At 46.4% G+C, this 20865-nt stretch overlaps 1 protein-coding gene across 3 annotated transcripts in view; it reads right to left on the reverse strand.

The window, feature by feature from the left end:
- The window catches only part of GCM1 (GCM transcription factor 1), a 269706-nt gene that overhangs the window by 44184 nt on the left and 204657 nt on the right, over positions 1 to 20865 (reverse strand). The gene's annotated exons all lie outside the window — the stretch shown is intronic.

Raw genomic sequence — 20865 nt, forward strand, 5'->3', positions numbered from 1 at the left:
GACCTCGCATATTTGTGGTTGAGCCGATTCTAAGAAGAGGCCCAGCCTGGGGTGACAAGATAGCAGTGTGCAAAAGAGCTATCTGCTAACCTAACAAACTACAGTTGGGCCTCGAGCAGGAGGCCCACAGAAATGCATCTGCAGAGATAGGGCCCAGCCTTCCTGCCACCACTTAGAGATAAGCAGAGCTCACGGCAAGGGAAACCTCCAAGGCAGCTACACAAAGGATGAACAGGAAGGGCCTAACCGCCCCGCCCCACCAGTCCACTGGTATGAAGCAACCATTCTCCTACAGATAAGAGCCATCTGGGTCATGCCCCAGGCTAGAGATAAAACCAGACATACTGGTCACCCTGACACCCAAGACCCTCCCTAACAGATAGGTAGAATGCAGCCCTCCAGGAAAGCTCAGATAAGTTGCGCAAACAGGCAGTGCGAGTTTTAGCTGACCACGCAACCCCCACTATGCACCCACCCACCCACCTATGACTCATTAAAGTGAACTCCTACATGCTCATATCTTTTTTTCTCTTCTGCTTGGACGGCTCCTCCCTATGTATGCAAAGAATGTATAAATATTGCACTCTGTGAATAAAGTTCAGACCACTCCTGAACCTGCTTGGTGAAGGAGCTCTCCCTTAACTCGAGTTAATGAAATAAAGCCCATTGACTCTAACACCACGGACTCTGCTCCTCATTTATGCTTGACCCTTTTGGTATTTATAGAAATTATGATAGTGTAAATAATTTATTTACCACACTCTGGCATTTGCTCGTGTTTATTTATGCCCACTCTGGTATATGCTTGGGTTTGATGGCAACTGGGGGCAGCCTGACTTTAAGATGGCCGCTCCTTGGCCTCGACAGGGGATAGGTGGAGTCGCCTGACTCCAAAATGGCCGCAGCGCTCAAGATCTCGTTTCTCACGAGATTTGGCTCCTTCACCGGGCATTCAATCACCGGCAGCTTCAGACACTCACCGGTCTGGCCATGTCCATGCGGGATGTCGGGCTTCTGCTCTCCACGATCACTGCTTGATCAGGACGTCCTCCCAGCAGGTAGGACCGGGGTGGGCTCCCGACGTCACTACTGCAGCCTCACTTCCTCACGCATCCGATGGGGCCACTTTCAGCGCGCGAACAGCGACAGCACTGTGTTCCACGCAGCCTCCAGGTACTGAGCTCTACACTGGCTCGGCGCTCCACGCAGCTTCCCCAGCTGCAGAGTTTTAGACCACGGAAGACTTTCGGCGGCTCAGTTTCCACAGCGGGGTTTCCTCGGACACAGTGGTCTCAACAATGACCATACGCTCGCATCACCAGGGACACTGTCAAACAGCTTCACGGGATCAGCGCCGGGTGCACAGTGCGCTCAATCCCACCCTCGTCACCAGCTGTAGCATCTTGCTACCCCAAAGATGACGCTAGACTACGTTATAGATTGGAGTACTTTATTATACGTCCACGCTGGTCCCTGTCCCTATTCTAACTGCCCCTAGACCATCTCTCAGCTCCTCCCGTTCCTGTTCCTCCCCTGGCTCCACCCCCCAAACACTAGACTGCATCACACAATCTTACACACGTGGGGAACATTTTACAGCTAAATATTATTGGTGCTGATTAGTTTACAGGTAGTTGGCATGTGTTCGTTTACATGCATTCAGGGTTCTCAACCTTGGCCACAAACAACTAAGTAGCAGTGATAGTTTGAGTGGTCTCCTAATCAGCATAACTGACATCACAAGAAGTGTTATCATATGGTCTCTGACCCCACAATGACATCCGATCATGACATCATATTATCTATCACCCCAATGAAGTCACACAGAATGACATTGTATGAAAATCATAACAGCACAAATGAAAAATATTAGGAATATTTTCACATACAAAGGTTGTTGATGATTCAATATTTGTAAAGAAATACTTGCTGTCAATTTAACTTTCTTGGATTCTCCTGCAAGTCTTAGGCCCTGATTTAGATCTTGGCAGTACTACGGTCATCTCGCCGTGGCGTCGGTTCCAAATACTCCATCGAGGTGACAGTGGTCCAGCCATCGTATTTAGATGTTGCAGCAATAGCAGGTTCCCGCTGATGGCTTCTGTGCTGGCTAACAGTGCTCCGTTGCCTTCAGGCCAGTGGGCTTGCGCTGAGCTGATTTAGATGTTTCCATTGTGCTAGCGGTGTCCTGGCATCGGGGTCTTGACGGAGTGAGGCCCTGCTGGTGTGGAGACAGGTAAATGCTACTTATCATTATCTCAATACACATACATATGTTGTGAATGAGTCATAATGTATATGTAAGCAATGCACCTTTTGTACATATAGCATTGCATGCCAACAACATATACACACTATTGTATGTACACATACACCACCACCACTAAAAAATAATTTTTATGTGTCAATACAGGTGTGTACATTTTACCACGATCAGTGGTAGGATGTGCACTTATGCATGACACATACAAAATTGCTTGTAGGAGCAATGTAAACACGCACGTGGAGAAAACCACATGATTCATAGCGAGACAGGTGACAGAGCCTACCTTAGATTCCGGTGACAAAGGGGTGGCAAAGCGTTGTGGTGAAGTGGTAGCAATACAGGAAAGACCGAGACGATGGGTTTCAAGAAAGAAATGGTAGTGGGAACCTGAAAAGGTAGGTGTTCACTTCTTTTTCGTTGTTTCTGCCAATCCGAGCTTGAGAAATTCTCCCCACAGTTGCCTCGGCGGAAACGAAAATTGTAATCTGGACAGCGAGAGTATTGGTGGGTCTCCCTCCAACAGCCGCATCTGCCTCGGAGAAAGATCCTGGCGGAGCCGGCGTAACTGCGATGGTCTTTCCTCCAAGGACCAGTCAACATCTAATTAAAGTGGGTGGACCGCCAAAGGAAAGAAGGCAAGGAAGGCTGCCGAAAAAATGACAGCCAGACAAGTCCCGCCAAGATCTAAATCAGCCCTTTAATCTTCATAAAAAAGTTTAGCACTTTTCATCATAACATTTTTTACAAAATGTTGCTTTCCTAACTCTATTTCTTTCTAAATTTGCATACAAAATGCTAATACATTCTGCTGATAAACTACTGCTATTTTCCCCATTAAATACTCTGCCTCCAAAATGGATACTAACCGTCTGAGGAGCAGAGCCATGCTCTGCAGGAGTAAAGTACACACATCTCTACTCTAAAGTTTACTTTCCCTGTGCTGAGAAGTGAAGTGCTGACCAGGCTAAGCCCAGTTCTCACAACCTAACCCTTACTTTCAGTCTGCAGAGAAACTCATTGTCAAATGAAAACATTGGAAACAATTCTCTGCTAAGGCTTGTATAACCCGTTGTCCCTTGCCTAGCTGGGATCCTGCGGTGTTGGGAGGGATGAACAAGTTAGCTGTAAACCTTACACAGAGATGACAAATTACCTGTGAATTTATCAGAAGGCATGTTGGGCTAAGCCACAAAGATGCATGCCCAGAATCATTTGTAAGATAATAGGTCTTCAGAGAGTAGCCCCTCGGGCAATGAAAGCTCAAGTCCTCAGCAGCAGTTGCACTCAGGGGCGGCCTTAGGCATGTGCAAGCTGTGCACCTGCACAGGGCCACCAAACCCTAGGGGCCACCACGCCAATATATATCCTTAATATAATAATCCTCTGAGGAGTGATACATATTTGCGTGGTGGCCTCTGGCAGGGATTTGGTGGTCTCAGGCTCTGTTCCACTTCCAAACACCCTGACCTCCCCTATTCACTGACCTCCGTGCTCCGCCCCACCCAGCCCCCCTCTTCCGGGGCCCTCTACCTACACTCACTGACCAGGGCCTCCATGAGCCTAGAGCCGCCCCTGTTGCACTGATCAGCATGATGCACTCATGTAAGAGCAGTGTATGACCCTAAGAGTTGTAGCTCAGCCAAGCTGGGAATTCAGGTCTGCCACTGTTTGCAGCATTGTGTTTTCAATTCATAGCTTACAATGTATACTACTGCAGTGTCCATAATACACTAGCGTGGGCTACTGCGACAAAACACATGAAGCTGGAAAATATGAATGGTGTGATAAGCAGCTTCCATATTTCAAATCCATACTACAAACAAAGGAAGCGTTATTTAACCATGGATTGCACTTGTATGTGATTTTCTGATCTTGCAGTGTGTGAACATAATTCGGTCATTTCAGAAAACCTATGAATGACAATGTGAGGATTCCTATATGGGCAGAATTCCTTAAATGGGACATTGAGGGGAAACGAGCTGCAACACTCTAAATGACATTTTCATGGGCAAGTGTGTGAAAAATCTGAATAAATGGATGACACATTTCTGGAATGCTTGTAAGGATAAGCTTTTGGACTACGTGGGTGACAATAAGAAGATTGTAGACTTAGCCATGTTTGCTAATATAAAGGGATCATAAATGAGCCCAGAGATACTGGTGAGTGTGGCCTACTGGGTGGTTTGCTTTCTCGGGAGTTCCAAATGCACCTCTTCTGAGGAGCAGTGCAGATCCACTTTTATTTGGGCTGGGGCCTTTCCTGAAGAGTGGTGTTTGTCGATGTGTTCAGCAAGGGACATATCAAACGTTTTCATATAGTTTCAGCTCTGGAAAAAGCCAAGCTCTCTCACCAGATGTTCTTCAACAAGATCAATGACGAGACTGTCGAAGGTAGAGCATGCCCATCTGACAGAGCACAGTGGGACATGCCTCAGGGATACCAAAGAAACTGAGGCAAATGTATATACTGAAGAGAGCAAAAAACTATCATATGCCTCTCCTCTCAGGAGAAAGTGAGGAAGAGGCAGGACCTCCAGGGATACCAGAAAACCCATCGGGTTCTCCCCCAATAAAGAGTGGAAGGCAGATGAGAATGTTTGCAACCATTTGGCCGAATATATGATATTGGATGTTTGGGCTTTGAGGACTATTAATGTTTTTAGAATAGAATTCAAGGGTACCTCTGCAGAGCCAGTTGGGCAGAACCAGATTCACTTTTCCAGGGAGAAGCAGCAACCAGTATTGGAGTAAGGTATGGACCATCAGATATATGAAGGCAGTTGTGCAATCCATGGCCCATCTAAAAGGCTTCCTAGGCAACCAGTCACTCATAAAGAAAATGATAAAGAGCATACACAGATGACATACCTGAGAGAAATTAATGCCTGGTGGGATAAAGATATTTTAGAAGACACCCCTACATCTCCCAAGACCTCTTGTAGGATGGAGACTGGCTTGCCAGACTGACTTGAAGGATGAGTTACTGATAGTATTGACATTTGAAACCCAATGATGGTTTAACCAATTGATACATAGCATACAAGCATGGGTGTTTGCACAGCTCTTGCATTTAGGCAGCAAGCTGTTCCTTGTCAGAGCTCACCAGGGTAATAGGACCTATACACTGGACTGGTTATTATTTTGACTATCGCAATGTTCTGTAATGGAGAAGGGCTCTGGTATGCCAGTTATAGCCAGAATGTCAACAAGAATGACCCCAATAGTTATTTGGCCTGATTATGCTGAGGCTGAGGATTATCCAGAGGCAATGTTAAGTCACCCATACAGCAGGCCTCACAGCCCCGAAGCAGGGTGCACTATACCTCTGGTGAGGGCATAACAGCATGATCAGATATGCCCCTACAGTGTCTAAGTTGATTGATGTTTATCTATATGTCTATTCATAGGCTTTATAAGTGCATGGTGAAGCCAGACCGAGTACTTGACTGAGAGCTTGTCAATACGAGTTCCAGAACTCCATAATGGCTTCACCGATTCCCAAGATGTTTGGTACCAAACATCTCAGATTAATGAGCCCACACTGATGCCAGTGTTGGATTACTCAATAAATGCACTCGGAGGGCACGCCAGATGTGCCACCTTAAAACATAACTAACCACTTGTGTGTAGCTGATTGGTCGGCACCAGCCTGCCACTTCCAGACATATTTCTGACCCTCTTAGGTGAGAACCTTGTGCTCTTATGGGTCAGAAACAAAATCTGCTCTGAGTGGAGGTGCTTCACACCTACCCCTAAGCAGGAACAGCATTCAAGGGTGGTGAGCCTCAAACGCTTCCTTCCCTTTGTTATGCTAGCCAGGACCTCTTCAGCAAGAGGAGAATCTGCCCCCTGACCAAGCCACACATGTTTGGTGGCAAGATCAGCAGTAAAATTAGGAATCATGAGAGGTGTGTCCTCTCTCAGTCTGGACCACCCCATGTTGTCCTGAGCTGAAATTACCCTCTACTTTGAAAATCCTCCATATTGGTTGTAAGGATTTTAGCCAATAGGGTTAGGGGTATAACCCCTTCCCAAAGGGAGTGGGCATACAAATGGTGTAGTCACCCTAAAGGTAAATAGCCCATTACAGACTCCCCTGAACCTTGATCCTCAGATTCCTGACAACCTAAAGAAGAAGGACTGAAGAGCCTGCAGCAATTGAGACTCCATGCGACAACTGTCTTGGCCTCAGCCCTTACCGAACTCTCTGCAGCCCTCGGAAAAACCTGCTCCAAAAGGCGACTCGTCCTACAGGCCCAGCAACTTCCACAACCCTGGGAGGATGGCCTGCCTTCCCCAAAGACCAAAAAATCTAGAGGCTATTGGCCCTGTCCACAAAGAAACCGTATAAAAGAGCTCCAGTGCCCTGCTGAACCTCACAACCAGGCCTCCAAACCTACCTCTGCACCGGATGCCTCCGGCCCAAGTCCAAGTAGCTCACTGGTTCTAAGAAGGTTACCCAGCAGTCCTAAGTTTCAGTCCACCCCAGAGTGACCTCTCTTGAACTCCACGAGGACGCCTGCAGCCCCAACACGAAGGACTCCCTAACCGTGACCGGCTCTGAGGTTCCGTGACGATTTGAACCCGTGTTTTCAATATTGTCGGAAATACATCATATTGGTATCAGCAAACCGCAAATGATCCATTTAGCATATTCTGGTGTTTTCGCTATGCTACGAGCAAGAGTACTCCTGCTACAAACACATTTCCGATCTACCCATGGCATCCATCTTAGATCATGGCAGCCATTTTGTGTTTCTTGCCCTCACATACGCAATAACCTCTGATTTCTCCATTTCGATTAAGGACACGTAGGCTTAGCCGGAGATTCACCTCTCTAGTGACACGTGCACCTTAGAACAGAACACGCTGTAGCTGCATGACTCGACAAAGGCTGCCTCCTCTGCCCGAGGCCAATCCTGCTATACTGGTTCTTGTGGTCGTTGGCCTGATCACGATTAGGCGGCCGAAGCTGGTAACCTTGCCCATTTACAACCTACAAACATCCCTTATCCTGCTTTTCTATCTTCTGCACCTGGCTCTGCTCCTTTCCTTCTGGGCCTTTATTAGGGGGAGGTAACGAAATTTACGATGAGGCGGTCCGGGTCTTGAATGAAAAGTTGACATGAGATTATGATGGAAAAGTGGGAACCCCTCGTTCGTAATGTTTTGACATCAGATATTGTCGCCGATTCCTGTGCAACGCCAAATATTTATTGTTTAGGACGCAAAGGTTTGGGAATGTATTACATGTAAAGAATTTGCCTCAAGCTCAAATTTTAGTATATAAGGAGCAACCCTCTTTGTACAAATTGAACAGGCTCCTAGATACTGCCCGTGTGTAGTTTCTGTGACTTCTGTGTCCCTGCAGTAATAAACCTTTGGTCTTTGACGCCACCACCGAGAAGCCCGTGTTTCTGTTTATTCGTGCACCGAGACAGGTAGAACTCCGGGGTCTTTGGGTGTTGTCCCCTGACACCTCTGGACGGAACCAAAAAGTCCAGAACTCCAATTGGCGCCCAACGTGGGGCGACGTCATTCGGTACCGGTCCAAAAGCCTGAAGAGTTCGAGAAGCTTCGTGTGAAGATTCCTGAGGGAGGCGCCCCACTTCATCGATCCCGGCATATCGCAAAAGTGGCCCGAAGTTCTCTTCCATGAGGGTTCCCGTTCAAGACGGCTGCAGTGGGCCATTGCCTTGACCGTCGCCCTGTCTTGGACCCGAGGTGCAGTCCTTAGTACGGCGAAACGTGACGGGTTTCTCCTTGGTGACGTCTTCAGTGCCTCAGTTAAGTATTTAGTGGTTGCTCGTTGGTTACTTCGTGAGGGTTGTTAAAATCCTTTTTGGTTCTTGGTTTGGTTTGGTTTCGTAAGATTATCACTGGTTGTTGTCCTGGTTACGATAATCTATTGGTTTAGGTTGGGTATCGACATATCAGTTCGTTTTTGGTAGGCCTAAGTTCTTGGTTCAAGTGCACATATCTGTTTCTTGTTTTGTTCGTTCTGTGTTCCGGATTGCAAAATGGTAAGTCGGAAAAATTGTATGTTGTCGTGTTTTGGTTGCAACAGTGATTCACGATTGGAGGACTCATGTCTGGTTCCTCCGATTGGGACTCCTCTATATGATTTGTATTGTAAGCATGGTGTAGGTCCTATATCTTATAATGAGGTGTGGGTCCGCTATACGGAAAAGGATGGTGTCCTTAGTTGGCCACTGCATGGTAGTTTTGAACCCGAAATCCTTGATAATTTGGAAGCGAAATTGTTTAAAAAGAAAGCCCGGCCGGCAATGTTTGATTCTTTCCGTTTCTGGCGAAAAGAATCTAAACAGAGAGAAATTAAAAGGTTGAAGAAAGAACAGAAAGAGCAAGAGTTGACTTTAGAACAGGCTGTTAAGCAGCTGCAAGTCAACGAGTCTGAGAAGGCCGTAGAGGTGGCCATTAGAGAGCATAATTTAGCGATTAACAAGTGCTATCCTGCCTTGCCATCGAAAACAACTAAGATAGTAGAGGATCCCGAAAACGATCCTCTGTTGTCTTATTTGTTACAGTCACCTCCACCGTATGCACAGGGTGCTACGGCTCCGCCTGTACCGAACGTTCAATTGCCGGTTGCTGTACAACCTGGTATTCCTGCTCCTGCCCCTCAGAATCAAGCTCCTGTACCTCCTGTAATTAATGTGAATATTCCTTCGGCACTCCCTCTTCCTGGGTTGCCGGCTTCTTTGCCTATACCTGTATCGCTTACACCTACTGTTTCACAAGCTATCTCACTCGATACTCCTACTGTCCAGCTATCTGTTCCAACTGCTACTGTGTTCTCCGCATCTGCCAGTATTATGACTCCGCTTTCTGTTCGTCGAAGAATCACTGATTCTGTCTCTAATATTCTGTCTCCTTTCTATAAAACTTTAATTAAGACTCCTACCTCTGACTCTGTACAGAGACGTAGTCAGCTCCCAAGTACTGAGGAACGGGGAATATTAGATTCCACGGCTCTCCGATGGATTTCGAAGAGTAGAAGATATAGTACGAGAGATGTACTAGATACGTTTATGCAATGGAATGAACCAACGCAACGATATGTCTTTGACGACATGTGCTCTCTTTACGTGAGGAACTAGAAGAAGATGACTCTGAATCGAATTTAGAAGACTTAATTAAGGTTCAGAAAGAGTTTGCTGCAGGAATGATAGTAGGTCCAAATATAAAAGAAGCGATGGAACTGATTTTAAGTTATAGGAATGATCCATCGCTTCGTTCACCGAGAGACTTAGAGAAAAGTAGTACGAAGCAGACTGGCCAATATCCAATGAGGGAGGTTCCTCCAATTTGGCGCGAAGCTGTGCAAGCTGATGCTATTAATGGTATTGCAGCCGCTCCGGCGCAATTCCAGAGAGTATGGATACACATTCCATGGAAGCGAGCAGAAGTGTTAGCAGTGAAGCAGGCCTTGCCAGATCCGCGTAAAAATCCTGCCGGATACTATAAGGAATTAGCACAGACAGTTGAGGCTTGTGTAATGAATCTAGCGGACATCGACATGTTATTTGGGAATGTAGTTCCACAACCAATTTGGGCCAAGATACGTAAAGAGAATCATCCAGTTGCCCTAGGTGGTTATTGGGCAGCTATCATTGCAGCAGATGATCAGCAAATAGGTGGTTCCAAACCCGAACCTCTAATTGCTAATCTTCCAGGTAGGATAATCGACTTAATGAAGACTCTGGTGCCAGCACTGCGCGTTAACTGGGATAAGTTGTCCGCATGCAGGCAAAAGAAAGACGAAAGTGTCTCTGACTTCTTCACAAGATTCGAAGAGACTTTTGTAGATCATAGTGGTCAGGATATGAGCACAGAAGGAGGACAGAGATTGTTTGTCGATAAATTTGTACACAATTTACTACCAGAGCTCTGCAACAAATTGAAAGATTCCGAGAGTGCGTGGGCTGTCTCTACAACTGCGCAAATACTTGCAACTGCACAGTATTATGAAAACAGGGATAAAGAGGAAAAAGAAAAATCAGATAAGAAAACGAAAGACTTAAAGACTAAAGTTCTTTTGCAACAGGCATATCCGCCTCGCATGAATCAGACTAATACGCAGCAAGGATCGTATCAAAGGACAGATTATGGTTCCCAGAGACCACAATATCAATGGAATCAGTGTGCGTACTGTAAGAAAGAGGGTCACTATAAGAATGAGTGTCCAGTCTTAGCGCAAAATAACGCAGCCGCAGCTCAGAGAGGTCGTGGTGGTTTTGTGCAGAATTCTAGAGGTCGAGGACGAGGTGCTATGCCTCCACAGACGAATGATCGCCCTTCCAACCACTTTGATCAACGAAATGGACAGTCTGCCCAACAAAATAGATCTCAACAGTATCATGTTGAAGACTATTGTGAAGTGAGTGAAGGATTTCAGCAAAATGAGTACTAGGACAGCCATGGACAGAGAGAGGGAGTAGTATCAGTTCCAGTGGATCAGAGTGGGCCTTATGTCGCAGTAGCAACATCAGGTGTAGTCGAACCGTTTCTGTTGGATACTGGTGCAGCAAAAAGTTCTATCATTCATGCAAAACTCCCTGGCGCACCTTTGTCCGGCTTAACAAATGTTTCTGTAGGTTTTTCAGGCGCCCCTGTTTACAATCCCATATCTGGTCCTTTGTCTATTTCTGTTGGACCGTGTCAATTGAAAGCACCTTTGATTTTGACGACAGGTTGTAATGAAAATCTGCTTGGTTTAGACTTGTTAAAACGCCTATATGCGACATTGTACTGTTCTCCGGAAGGAGTACAGCTTACGTTGGGTAAAAGAATCACCTCTCCGATGTACTTGTCAATGGATGCACTCCCGCCGGAGCTGCGTTCACTCCCTGATACTCTTTGGGCGACTAGTCCTAATGATGTAGGCCTTTTGGAAATACCACCATATGTAGTCACGTTGAAAGCAAATGTAAAATTTCCACGAATTCCTCAATACATTTTGTAAAAAAAAAATTCCTTTGGCCTTGGCACTCCCCAAATATTAGCGGGACGACCAAAGACAATTTCATATGGACTAAGCCCTACTCTAGAATGTACAGTCGCTCTCGTGGATAACAAAGCCAAGGGTAGTGCGTCTGGCCAGGATAAACCCGTGGATGCCTGTATTTTAGCTAGTTTTAGTTTGAGGGTGCCATTGTAACCCTCAACTAAACCAGCAGACTGGGGATGGTTTGCACTGTGGAACTTTTGTTTTATGCCTAAACCGGCACACACACTCTGCATAACTTTCCCTATAAACTCACTTCCGTTATCTGACCATACAATCCGTGGCATTCCGTATCTAGGGAAATATTCTTTGAGAAGAATTTTGGCAGTTGATAGGGCAGTATTGTCCTTCAGTGGATATGCTTCGATCCATCTGGAAAATGCACAGACTACCACCAGGACGTATTTTAGATTGTTACAACGATCCATGTGTATGAAATCTAGCTGAATTACTTCAAAGGGGCAGGAAGGAGGAGCGAAGTGACCAGCAGGAGTTCGGATTCCCTTGCCAGGATTATGTATCAGGCATACCATACAATTTTTCACCACTCTCTCTGCGCATTTACTAATCCCATCATTCTTCCAGACTGGAGCCAACATCTTACAGATTCCTTTAGAACTTATATGCGCTACTCCATGTGCCATTGTCACCACTGCAAGCACATACGCATCAGGCAACATCCAACGCTGTTGTTCCGACAAATCAATCCAACACCCACTCGAATCCAACTTGCCCGTACTTTCTTTCCATGCACGCTTTTCTTCCTCAGTTGCCTCTTTCTGAATCTCTTTCACACTTTCCACTGTATCCTCACACATTCCAGACTCGGAAATCCATCTAGCAGACGTAGCAACATACATTCTACTCATCATATCTCTAGCTGTCTGTTTAGCGGACTCATCAGCAAAAGCATTCCCACGACCAACATCATCCGTGATTGCTTTATGAGCACTGCATTCACATTCTAGAGTAGGGCTTAGTCCATATGAAATTGTCTTTGGTCGTCCCGCTAATATTTGGGGAGTGCCAAGGCCAAAGGAATTTTGTTCTCTGGAATATCCAATGTTGATTGACTACCTTTACGACTTGACTGCTAAATTGAGTCTTATTCACCAACAGGTTTTCGATGCATTGCCAAAGCCACCGGAGAGTCCAGGTCATCAGCTGAAACCAGGTGACCACGTTGTGGTGAGGAATTTTGCGAGGACGAAGAACCTTCAGCCCAGATTTATTGGCCCCTTCCAGGTGTTATTGGCGACGAGAACTGCTGTTCGTGTGGCTGGTCGCAAGCATTGGATCCATGCAACACACGTCAAACGTGTGCCCCTGCCACTTCCTTATGACAACTGGATTAAGAAGGGAATTGGTGCCTCTGAATTCGAGCAAACACCCAAGTTCGTTCGATGCCGAATTGATAACTGACACTTCAAACTCTGGCTCTCCTCCTGAAACTACTCCTTTGAACTCTGAACATTTGACCTCTGCATCAGAAGAAACTCTGCCATCTGCGAACCTGAACACTGCAACATCTACTAATGATACACTATTTTCCGATCAAACAGTTCCTGCAAAACTAAGATACAACTTACGATCTCGTAATATGGACAAATAAAGCAGGAAACTGCCTATTGTGATATTTGAATTTTGAAACTTTTGCCATCAGCCAGGAAGTTTGCTATTGTTTTATTGTTTTTAAAAATTGCCTTGCCGTCTGGGTAGCCGTAGGGTCGTGGCTGTGTGCCTAGTTGAATCTGCGGGGGTCAGACACAAGGTCGATCTTTCTGTTGGTTCTGGGAACTCCCAGGGCTGATAGAGGCATTTTCATCTACGTACACATCATCAGTGGTCGCGAGCGGATTGTAGAAGATGGAGCTTCCTGCGCTGCAACGAGAAAATGTGATTTATGTTCGCAGAAACAGACTTTACAGAATTCTTCATAGCAAATGTTTTTTGATGCAATGTGCTATTACATTTTTAATTGTTTTAATAACGTTGGTGGGTGGAATCGTTTTTGGAATAAATGTAATCTTTGTGCCAGTAACTACAGTACCTCCCCTTGACCCTTCTACCTCTACTGTTTCTTCTATACACTCTTTTCACTCGTTTCCTGAACATGAGCAAGCTCGACGCTCAGAATTTATCAATAACACTTTCGTACAGCTCTTGCACCAACACCAACTGGTAGTTAACACTACAGACTGCTGGGTGTGTGGCTTGATACCCCACACTATGGATAAAGGCATTCCCTATCTGGTTTTGCCTTTTAGCTATAATGGATCATTTCAGGCCTTTCAAACCATCTTTGCTTATGCCCTTGAAACCTATCCTCCGCGTCCACCACGTTCCGCTAAATATAACTCTGCCAACAAAGCTCTAGTCCAGGGAATTATTGACATGATCAAGGATGTCAATAATACTCCATCTTACCCTAGAGATGAATTACGAGTATATTTGAGTTGGAATTCTTCAGAGTATCGCCTTAGTTTGGGAGAAAGCAAGCGTAAAAGCTCAACTCCAATCTGGGTCGTACCTCACCAAGGTCAGGTCTGTTTGCAAAGTAATGGGAGAAATCCAAGAGCTCAGCTAGGGAGGAGTGAGTGCGTAGAGACTTACGTGTTTCCGTCTAACTCTTCCCCTGCTTTTCTTACTGCTAGGGGTACCTACTTCATCTGTCAAGACAGAGCGTATACATGGTTGCCTGCTGACTTTTCAGGGTCATGTTATATTGCTCGATTGTTGCCTCCGACATACACTGCTTCATCTGATTATCACAAGACCAGAGTAGCAAGGGGTGTTTTCAGTAAGGAAGACACCGCTGGTCAGGAAGCTGGAGACTTCTTCAAAGGTTTCCTTCCGTTCTGGGGGCCTATGGCCAATAGTAGAAACATACGTCAGCTAACACGGGTAGTTGAATCTACTATTACCGAAACTGCTGGTGCCCTTAGCAACTTGACAGCTGAGCTTCAGGCGGATAGACTCATGACGTTGCAGAACCGTATGGTTCTAGACGTAATACTTGCAGATCGAGGTGGGGTATGCAGAATGATCCAATCGAGCTGCTGTGTCTTTATTCCCAATAATGCTCCAACAGTCTATGAGGCGATCTCTAAGCTACACAAGATTTCCGACTCTATTCATGTAGACAAGGGAAACTGGTCCTTCATGGAGTAGTTATGGACTCTGATATCAGCGTGGGGATGGAAAGTTCTGATGGTCATTGGTGTCATCTTAGTATTCCTGTTCTCGTGCTGCCTGATTATCCAGTGTGGTCCAGCTCTGTGTAGTCTTTGTGCTGCAACCTGTTTTAGAAAATCACCTGCGTTTGGAGAAAAGGCACGAGAGAGAATGATGATACAACAGCATGTCACTGACCTGATGAGCATAGAACTAGATTCTGACATAGACTGAGAAATTGCCTATGTAAGGGCAAAAGGAGGGTCTGAGGTTCCGTGACGATTTGAACCCGTGTTTTCAATATTGTCGGAAATACATCATATTGGTATCAGCGAACCGCAAATGATCCATTTAGCATATTCTGGTGTTTTCGCTATGCTACGAGCAAGAGTACTCCTGCTACAAACACATTTCCGATCTACCCATGGCATCCATCTTAGATCATGGCAGCCATTTTGTGTTTCTTGCCCTCACATACGCAATAACCTCTGATTTCTCCATTTCGATTAAGGACACGTAGGCTTAGCCGGAGATTCACCTCTCTAGTGACACGTGCACCTTAGAACAGAACACGCTGTAGCTGCATGACTCGACAAAGGCTGCCTCCTCTGCCCGAGGCCAATCCTGCTATACTGGTTCTTGTGGTCGTTGGCCTGATCACGATTAGGCGGCCGAAGCTGGTAACCTTGCCCATTTACAACCTACAAACATCCCTTATCCTGCTTTTCTATCTTCTGCACCTGGCTCTGCTCCTTTCCTTCTGGGCCTTTATTAGGGGGAGGTAACGAAATTTACGATGAGGCGGTCCGGGTCTTGAATGAAAAGTTGACATGAGATTATGATGGAAAAGTGGGAACCCCTCGTTCGTAATGTTTTGACATCAGATATTGTCGACGATTCCTGTGCAACGCCAAATATTTATTGTTTAGGACGCAAAGGTTTGGGAATGTATTACATGTAAAGAATTTGCCTCAAGCTCAAATTTTAGTATATAAGGAGCAACCCTCTTTGTACAAATTGAACAGGCTCCTAGATACTGCCCGTGTGTAGTTTCTGTGACTTCTGTGTCCCTGCAGTAATAAACCTTTGGTCTTTGACGCCACCACCGAGAAGCCCGTGTTTCTGTTTATTCGTGCACCGAGACAGGTAGAACTCCGGGGTCTTTGGGTGTTGTCCCCTGACACCTCTGGACGGAACCAAAAAGTCCAGAACTCCAGCTCCGGTAAGGATCTTCTGACTTCAAAGGACACCCCTGCACTCACAGCTCCCCGGCCTTGGGGAGCCCAATCAATGGTGCCCAGGTGCCCTTCAACATTCCAACTTACCTCCATAGGCACCAGTTCCCTTCATCCAGCCTGCGGGTCCGAGCTGCAGCCTTTGTTCGAAATCTTCATTCTACATTGCTTTGCATTGAGCACCGCATGGGCACTCTGCACCCAGACGTCTCTATGCCGCTGAGGGTGTGTGTATGGTGCTGCCTCGTGGCCTCCCCAGTGATAGTCCTAACCCCCGGATATTGATCCCCAACTCCAATTTATCTACCTGCAACCAGCACCTTTTTGCGTGCACCCAGTCTCCATTGACTAACATTGGGTCCAGTGAAAGAATTTGTCCACTGCCCCTGGCCACCCCAGGGTTGCTTGTCGTGCAGTCTACATTTACCTAACCCTTGCCCATTGTTGGTCCTAAAACCCAAAGACTGGGTTTGTAAGTCGTGAAATTGCATGATTGTTTTCCTTCCATAGGTTAACATTGAACTGTTTGAAAAATGTACTATGTCCACTTTTTTACCTAAAAACTGTGATTTCACAAAAAGTATTTAACTGCAACAAGATATCTTTAGTTCTAAGTAATAAACGTACAAAAAGTAATATTTGTACAAGCAATTGGTCTCGGATTAAGTCATTGAGGAGCATATTTACAACAGAATGGAGAAACCTGGCGCATGCTAACACCATGCTTCTCTATTCTGAAAACGCAGCTATACACCCAATTTACAAGAATGCAGCGCACCCCTACGTTTCCCCTCACACTGGCACTGATTTCAGCTGGCTTGTGCTAACGCAGGCACCCTTGGACAGTAGTGCAAGGGTGTCTGCGTTGGGTAAAATATTTATGGGCAGGAAGGTCTCCCTTCCTGCAAATAAACATTCATTCATGGCGTTTTGAAACTTCAATGTGTGCTGCTTAATTCAGCACACATAGAAGCTGCAAAATTTCATTTTTTTATTGTTTATGTGCAGGAAGGGTCACCTTCCTGCACACAAACAATCAATGGCAATCGTCTTTTTCTATGTGTGCTGCACAAGGCAGCACACATTGAAACAGCAAAAACGAAGAGAAATAAAGCAGTTCTCCTTGTTTCGCCTGTTTAAGATTAGGTATTCCCTGGTCTTAGTTTTGGCGCTGCCTCCTATTTACACCACCCTTGTAAATAGGGGACAGCATCAAAATCAATGAGTGTTGCGATGGAACGTCCACTGCATCACCCATTGCCCTCCTCTTTCACGCTAAATACAGGGTGAAAGGGTGCCTTATTTACAAGGCAACGTTAACCCCTTGTGTGCTCAGGATGGGCCCCGGCCGTCCTACGTCACGGTGGGCGTGTGCTCAGGATGGCCGGGGTCCTTCCGAACGCTGCCGATTCACCAGCGCAGTGCAAATTCCCCACCTGTGCGGAAGAATTAATTAGTGGGTGGAGTTCGGATGGCCCCTGGCAGTCCTCCACACATGCCTACCATGATGTAGGATGGCCGGGGGCCGTCTCAAGCATGCAAGGGCTTACGCCCCCTAATTAAATCCCTGTACCATGGCGGAATTTACTAAAAGTGACTTTGTGGTGGTGATAGGGGCCTGTAAATATGCCCCTGAGTGTGTGCAATCATTTCTTGCCAGAGGGTGTACAATAAATGCTTAACACAGCCCTCTGATAAGCCTAACTGCTCAACCACACTCCCATAAAAAAGAGTAAGGTATTGTGTACTTTAGCCTCTTTAAAGCCTTTGGGGATCCACTGGACTCTGCGAATACTATACCTCATTTTGGTAGAGTACATACAGAGCCAGCTTCTTACACATACTCTCTGCCCATACCCCCTCCTCACTTACCTTCAAGGCAGTGGCTATGAATCCACAATTTTGGCAGCGCCACATTCTCCAATCCAATGTGTTACTTTTTGGCTCTGTGCCAACCTTTAATGCAGGGAGGAGTTGATGAACGCAAGTGGTTAACCAATGAGAAGAGGTGAGATATGAGAGGGTCGGATCGTAAAGTATCCCTTGCTACCTTAGCTAGTCCCTGTGCCACTGATGCCATACTCCTCTGTCCTTGTCCCCGTCCACTATCACCTGGCCTATCAGCTCCCGGTCTGCTCTGTATCAACTCGGTCCCAGCAGGATTAAAAAGGCAGGGATCTATCCAACCCCGGCTAAGGCCTAGGACCCTATCTGCAGCACCAACATTCATTCAAAACCTCTGAAGCCAAATTCAGAGTTCAGGATTTTACAGCTCAAGAGCACAAACTATTTTTTTTCAAAGCATTTAAATAGCAGTGTTAGAAATTGGGTTAAGAGCTCACTGGGGTGTGAGCCCTGGTCAAGCAGCAACCACATTCCTAGTCAGGGTAAAGCACAAACGAACCCCAAATTGACCTGTGCTCAACCCCCTCGTAGCTTGGCACAGAACACTCAGGCTTAACTTAGAGGCAATGTGTAAAGCAGCTATGCAACATTTCAAAGAGTAAAACAGTGAGACCACGACACACAAAAATGGCACACCAGGTTAGAGAAATAGAGCTTCAATTAATAAATAAAATAAGACCAAAATGACAAAACGCCAAAAGGTGGAACCAGAGATACTGAATTTGTAAGTTTTTAGATTAAATAGCGCCAAAAGGCATATTGTGTCAACTGTGGATATCTGGTTGCACTGGTCCGCGACAAAGTCCAAGTTCAAGCTGACTGCGGTGGAGAGCGGGTCAGCTACAGAGACCGAGTTAGGCCGGCTGAATGCAGTACCTTAAAATAGGGCACTGCGTGGATCTGCAGTGAAGATGTATTGCGCAGCCGAAGAACTTTGCCGGTTTTGAGATGTGGTGAGGCTGCGATGCAAAATCCTGTTGTGCTGATTTCGAGGATCCCATCGACATGTGTGTGATTTGAAGTTCGGGGTTGAGGATAAGGTGCGCACCTGGGGCGATGTGTTGGCTCAGAAGATCTGTGCGACTGTGATGAGGAGTTTAGCGTCATCGATGAGGGATGCAAAGTCCTTCACCACAGGCGTGTTGCACAGTGGTAGTTCTGAAGGTAATGCGGGCTGCGATGGCAATGCAGGTCTTTGCGATGGGTTCAATCCACGCAGCAGCGACAATGTGTCGGTACTGCTTGGGGTTATGCCAAGCAGTAGAGGAGATGCATTGGTTCCACTCGGCCCATACAGACTGGAAAGCACCTTAAGCCCACTTCCAAGGATCCAGGACTGGGGGGGGGCATAACTTGGCAGGGCAGACTCACAGATGGCAGAGTCCAGGTGCAGGTGCAAGTTTTTTCGAAGCCTGTTATGTCTCTGTGACTTCAGATCAGGAGAGCAGCCAATTAGTACTTTGAGTCACTCTGGGTTCTGGGTTCAAGAGATGCAGGTCCAGTCCTTCTCACCAAGGTAGGAGGGCAGCAAGCAGCAAATCAGCAGAACAAAGCAGGGGTTTAGCAGAGTGCAGTCCAACAGAATGACAGTTCTTAATAAGCAAGGCAGTCATTCTTCCTTGAAGAGTATAAATAGGTTCAGAAGTGTACTGAAATGGTGGTGCCTAAGGTCTTTCTTTTATACACAGTTGAGCCTTTGAAGGGGCATGCCTTTGAAGTGCACATATGCACTGCCTTCCCTGTCCTGGTTCCAAATTAATTACAGGGGGTATGTAGCCCTTCGATTGGGGACAAGACACAGCCTATTCAAGTGTAAGTGAGGCTGGGCCCAGCTCCTCCCTCCCATCCTGCCAATTATGGCATATCCATTCACACCTAAGCTCCCATTGTGTGTGGCTGTCTAGGAGGAATACCAAAAGCCCATCTGCCAGCTACACTAAGTCATGCACCAAGTGGCAAGGCAAGAAAATGCCAAGTTTCTAGAAGTGTAATTTTCAGAATTGTAATTTAAAATCTGTCTTCACCCTAAGGGGCCGATTAGAATTGCGGTGAATCCGCATCCTCTGCGGTGTCAGAAAAGACCCCCCGCTAGATTAGGATGGCAGGGGGGTCGGGAAGACCGTCCGCAGCTTTTCCGCCGTGGTCCCACGGCGGAAAAGCTCTAATATGGTGGCGGTGTCTGTCAGACACCATCAGCCATATTAGGATTAGCCTTGGGACATGCCTTTCCGCGCGGCAATGCCGCCACGAAAAGGCATACAGTCTTTTCTTTGGGGGACTGTTGCGGGCCACCAGGGTGAAGGGGGGGGTGGGGGGTGCACATTGGGGGTACCTATGGTACCCCCCTGCATTTGCTTGCACATAGCAGCAGGCACCGTGTGGTGCCTGCCGCTTTGTGCATGCCAATGCACTGCATGCAGCTTTAACATTGTGGCGGGTGCTGCTTTAACAGCACCCGCTGCAATGTTAAAAATACAGGATGTGACCGCCAGGGTGGCGGTCACATCCTAATTCACACGGAGGGACCGCCGCTGCCCCTGAGGACGGTCCCTTCACCTCTGGGGTGGCGGACGGACGCAGGTCCGTCCGCCATCATAATGAACCCCTAAGTTAGGATTTTAACGCCAAACATGAACCAGTTACGTCTTGCCATCTGGAAATTGCACTTGTTAAATGTAATAATGAAACTCCAATGTTATCCTATGGGAGAGATAGGACTTGCAGTATTGAAAACTTATGTAAGAGTTGTTCACTACCAGGACATGTAAAACTTAAAAGTACCTGTCCATCTTTTTAAGTACACTGTAATCTGCCCTTGGGGCTGAAAAAGGCTTACCTTAGGTGTGACTTATATGTATTAAAAAAGAAAGGTTTGGGCCTGGCAAAAGGTTTCTTTTTCTAGTTCGACATGGCAAGTTAAAACTGCATACACATGCTCTGATATGGCAGGCCTCAGACATGTTTTAAGGGCTACTTAAGTGGGCGTCACAATCAATGTGGTAACATTTAATTTACAGGCCCTGGGCACATGTGGTGCTCTCTACTAGGGGCTTATAAGTAAATTAAATATGATAACTGGGTATAAGCCAATGTTGCCATATTTTAAATAAAGTCCACAAGCAATTAGAACTGGTTAGCATTGGTAAAGTGCTCAGAGTCCTAAGGCCAGCAAAAACGAAGTCAGCAAAACCAGGAGGTCTGAAGGTAAAAACATCAGGGGGTAACCACGCCATGGATTTCAGGTCTAATATACAGGA

Source organism: Lissotriton vulgaris, chromosome 6 (genome assembly GCF_964263255.1).
Source record: "Lissotriton vulgaris chromosome 6, aLisVul1.2, whole genome shotgun sequence".
Taxonomy (NCBI): domain Eukaryota; kingdom Metazoa; phylum Chordata; class Amphibia; order Caudata; family Salamandridae; genus Lissotriton; species Lissotriton vulgaris.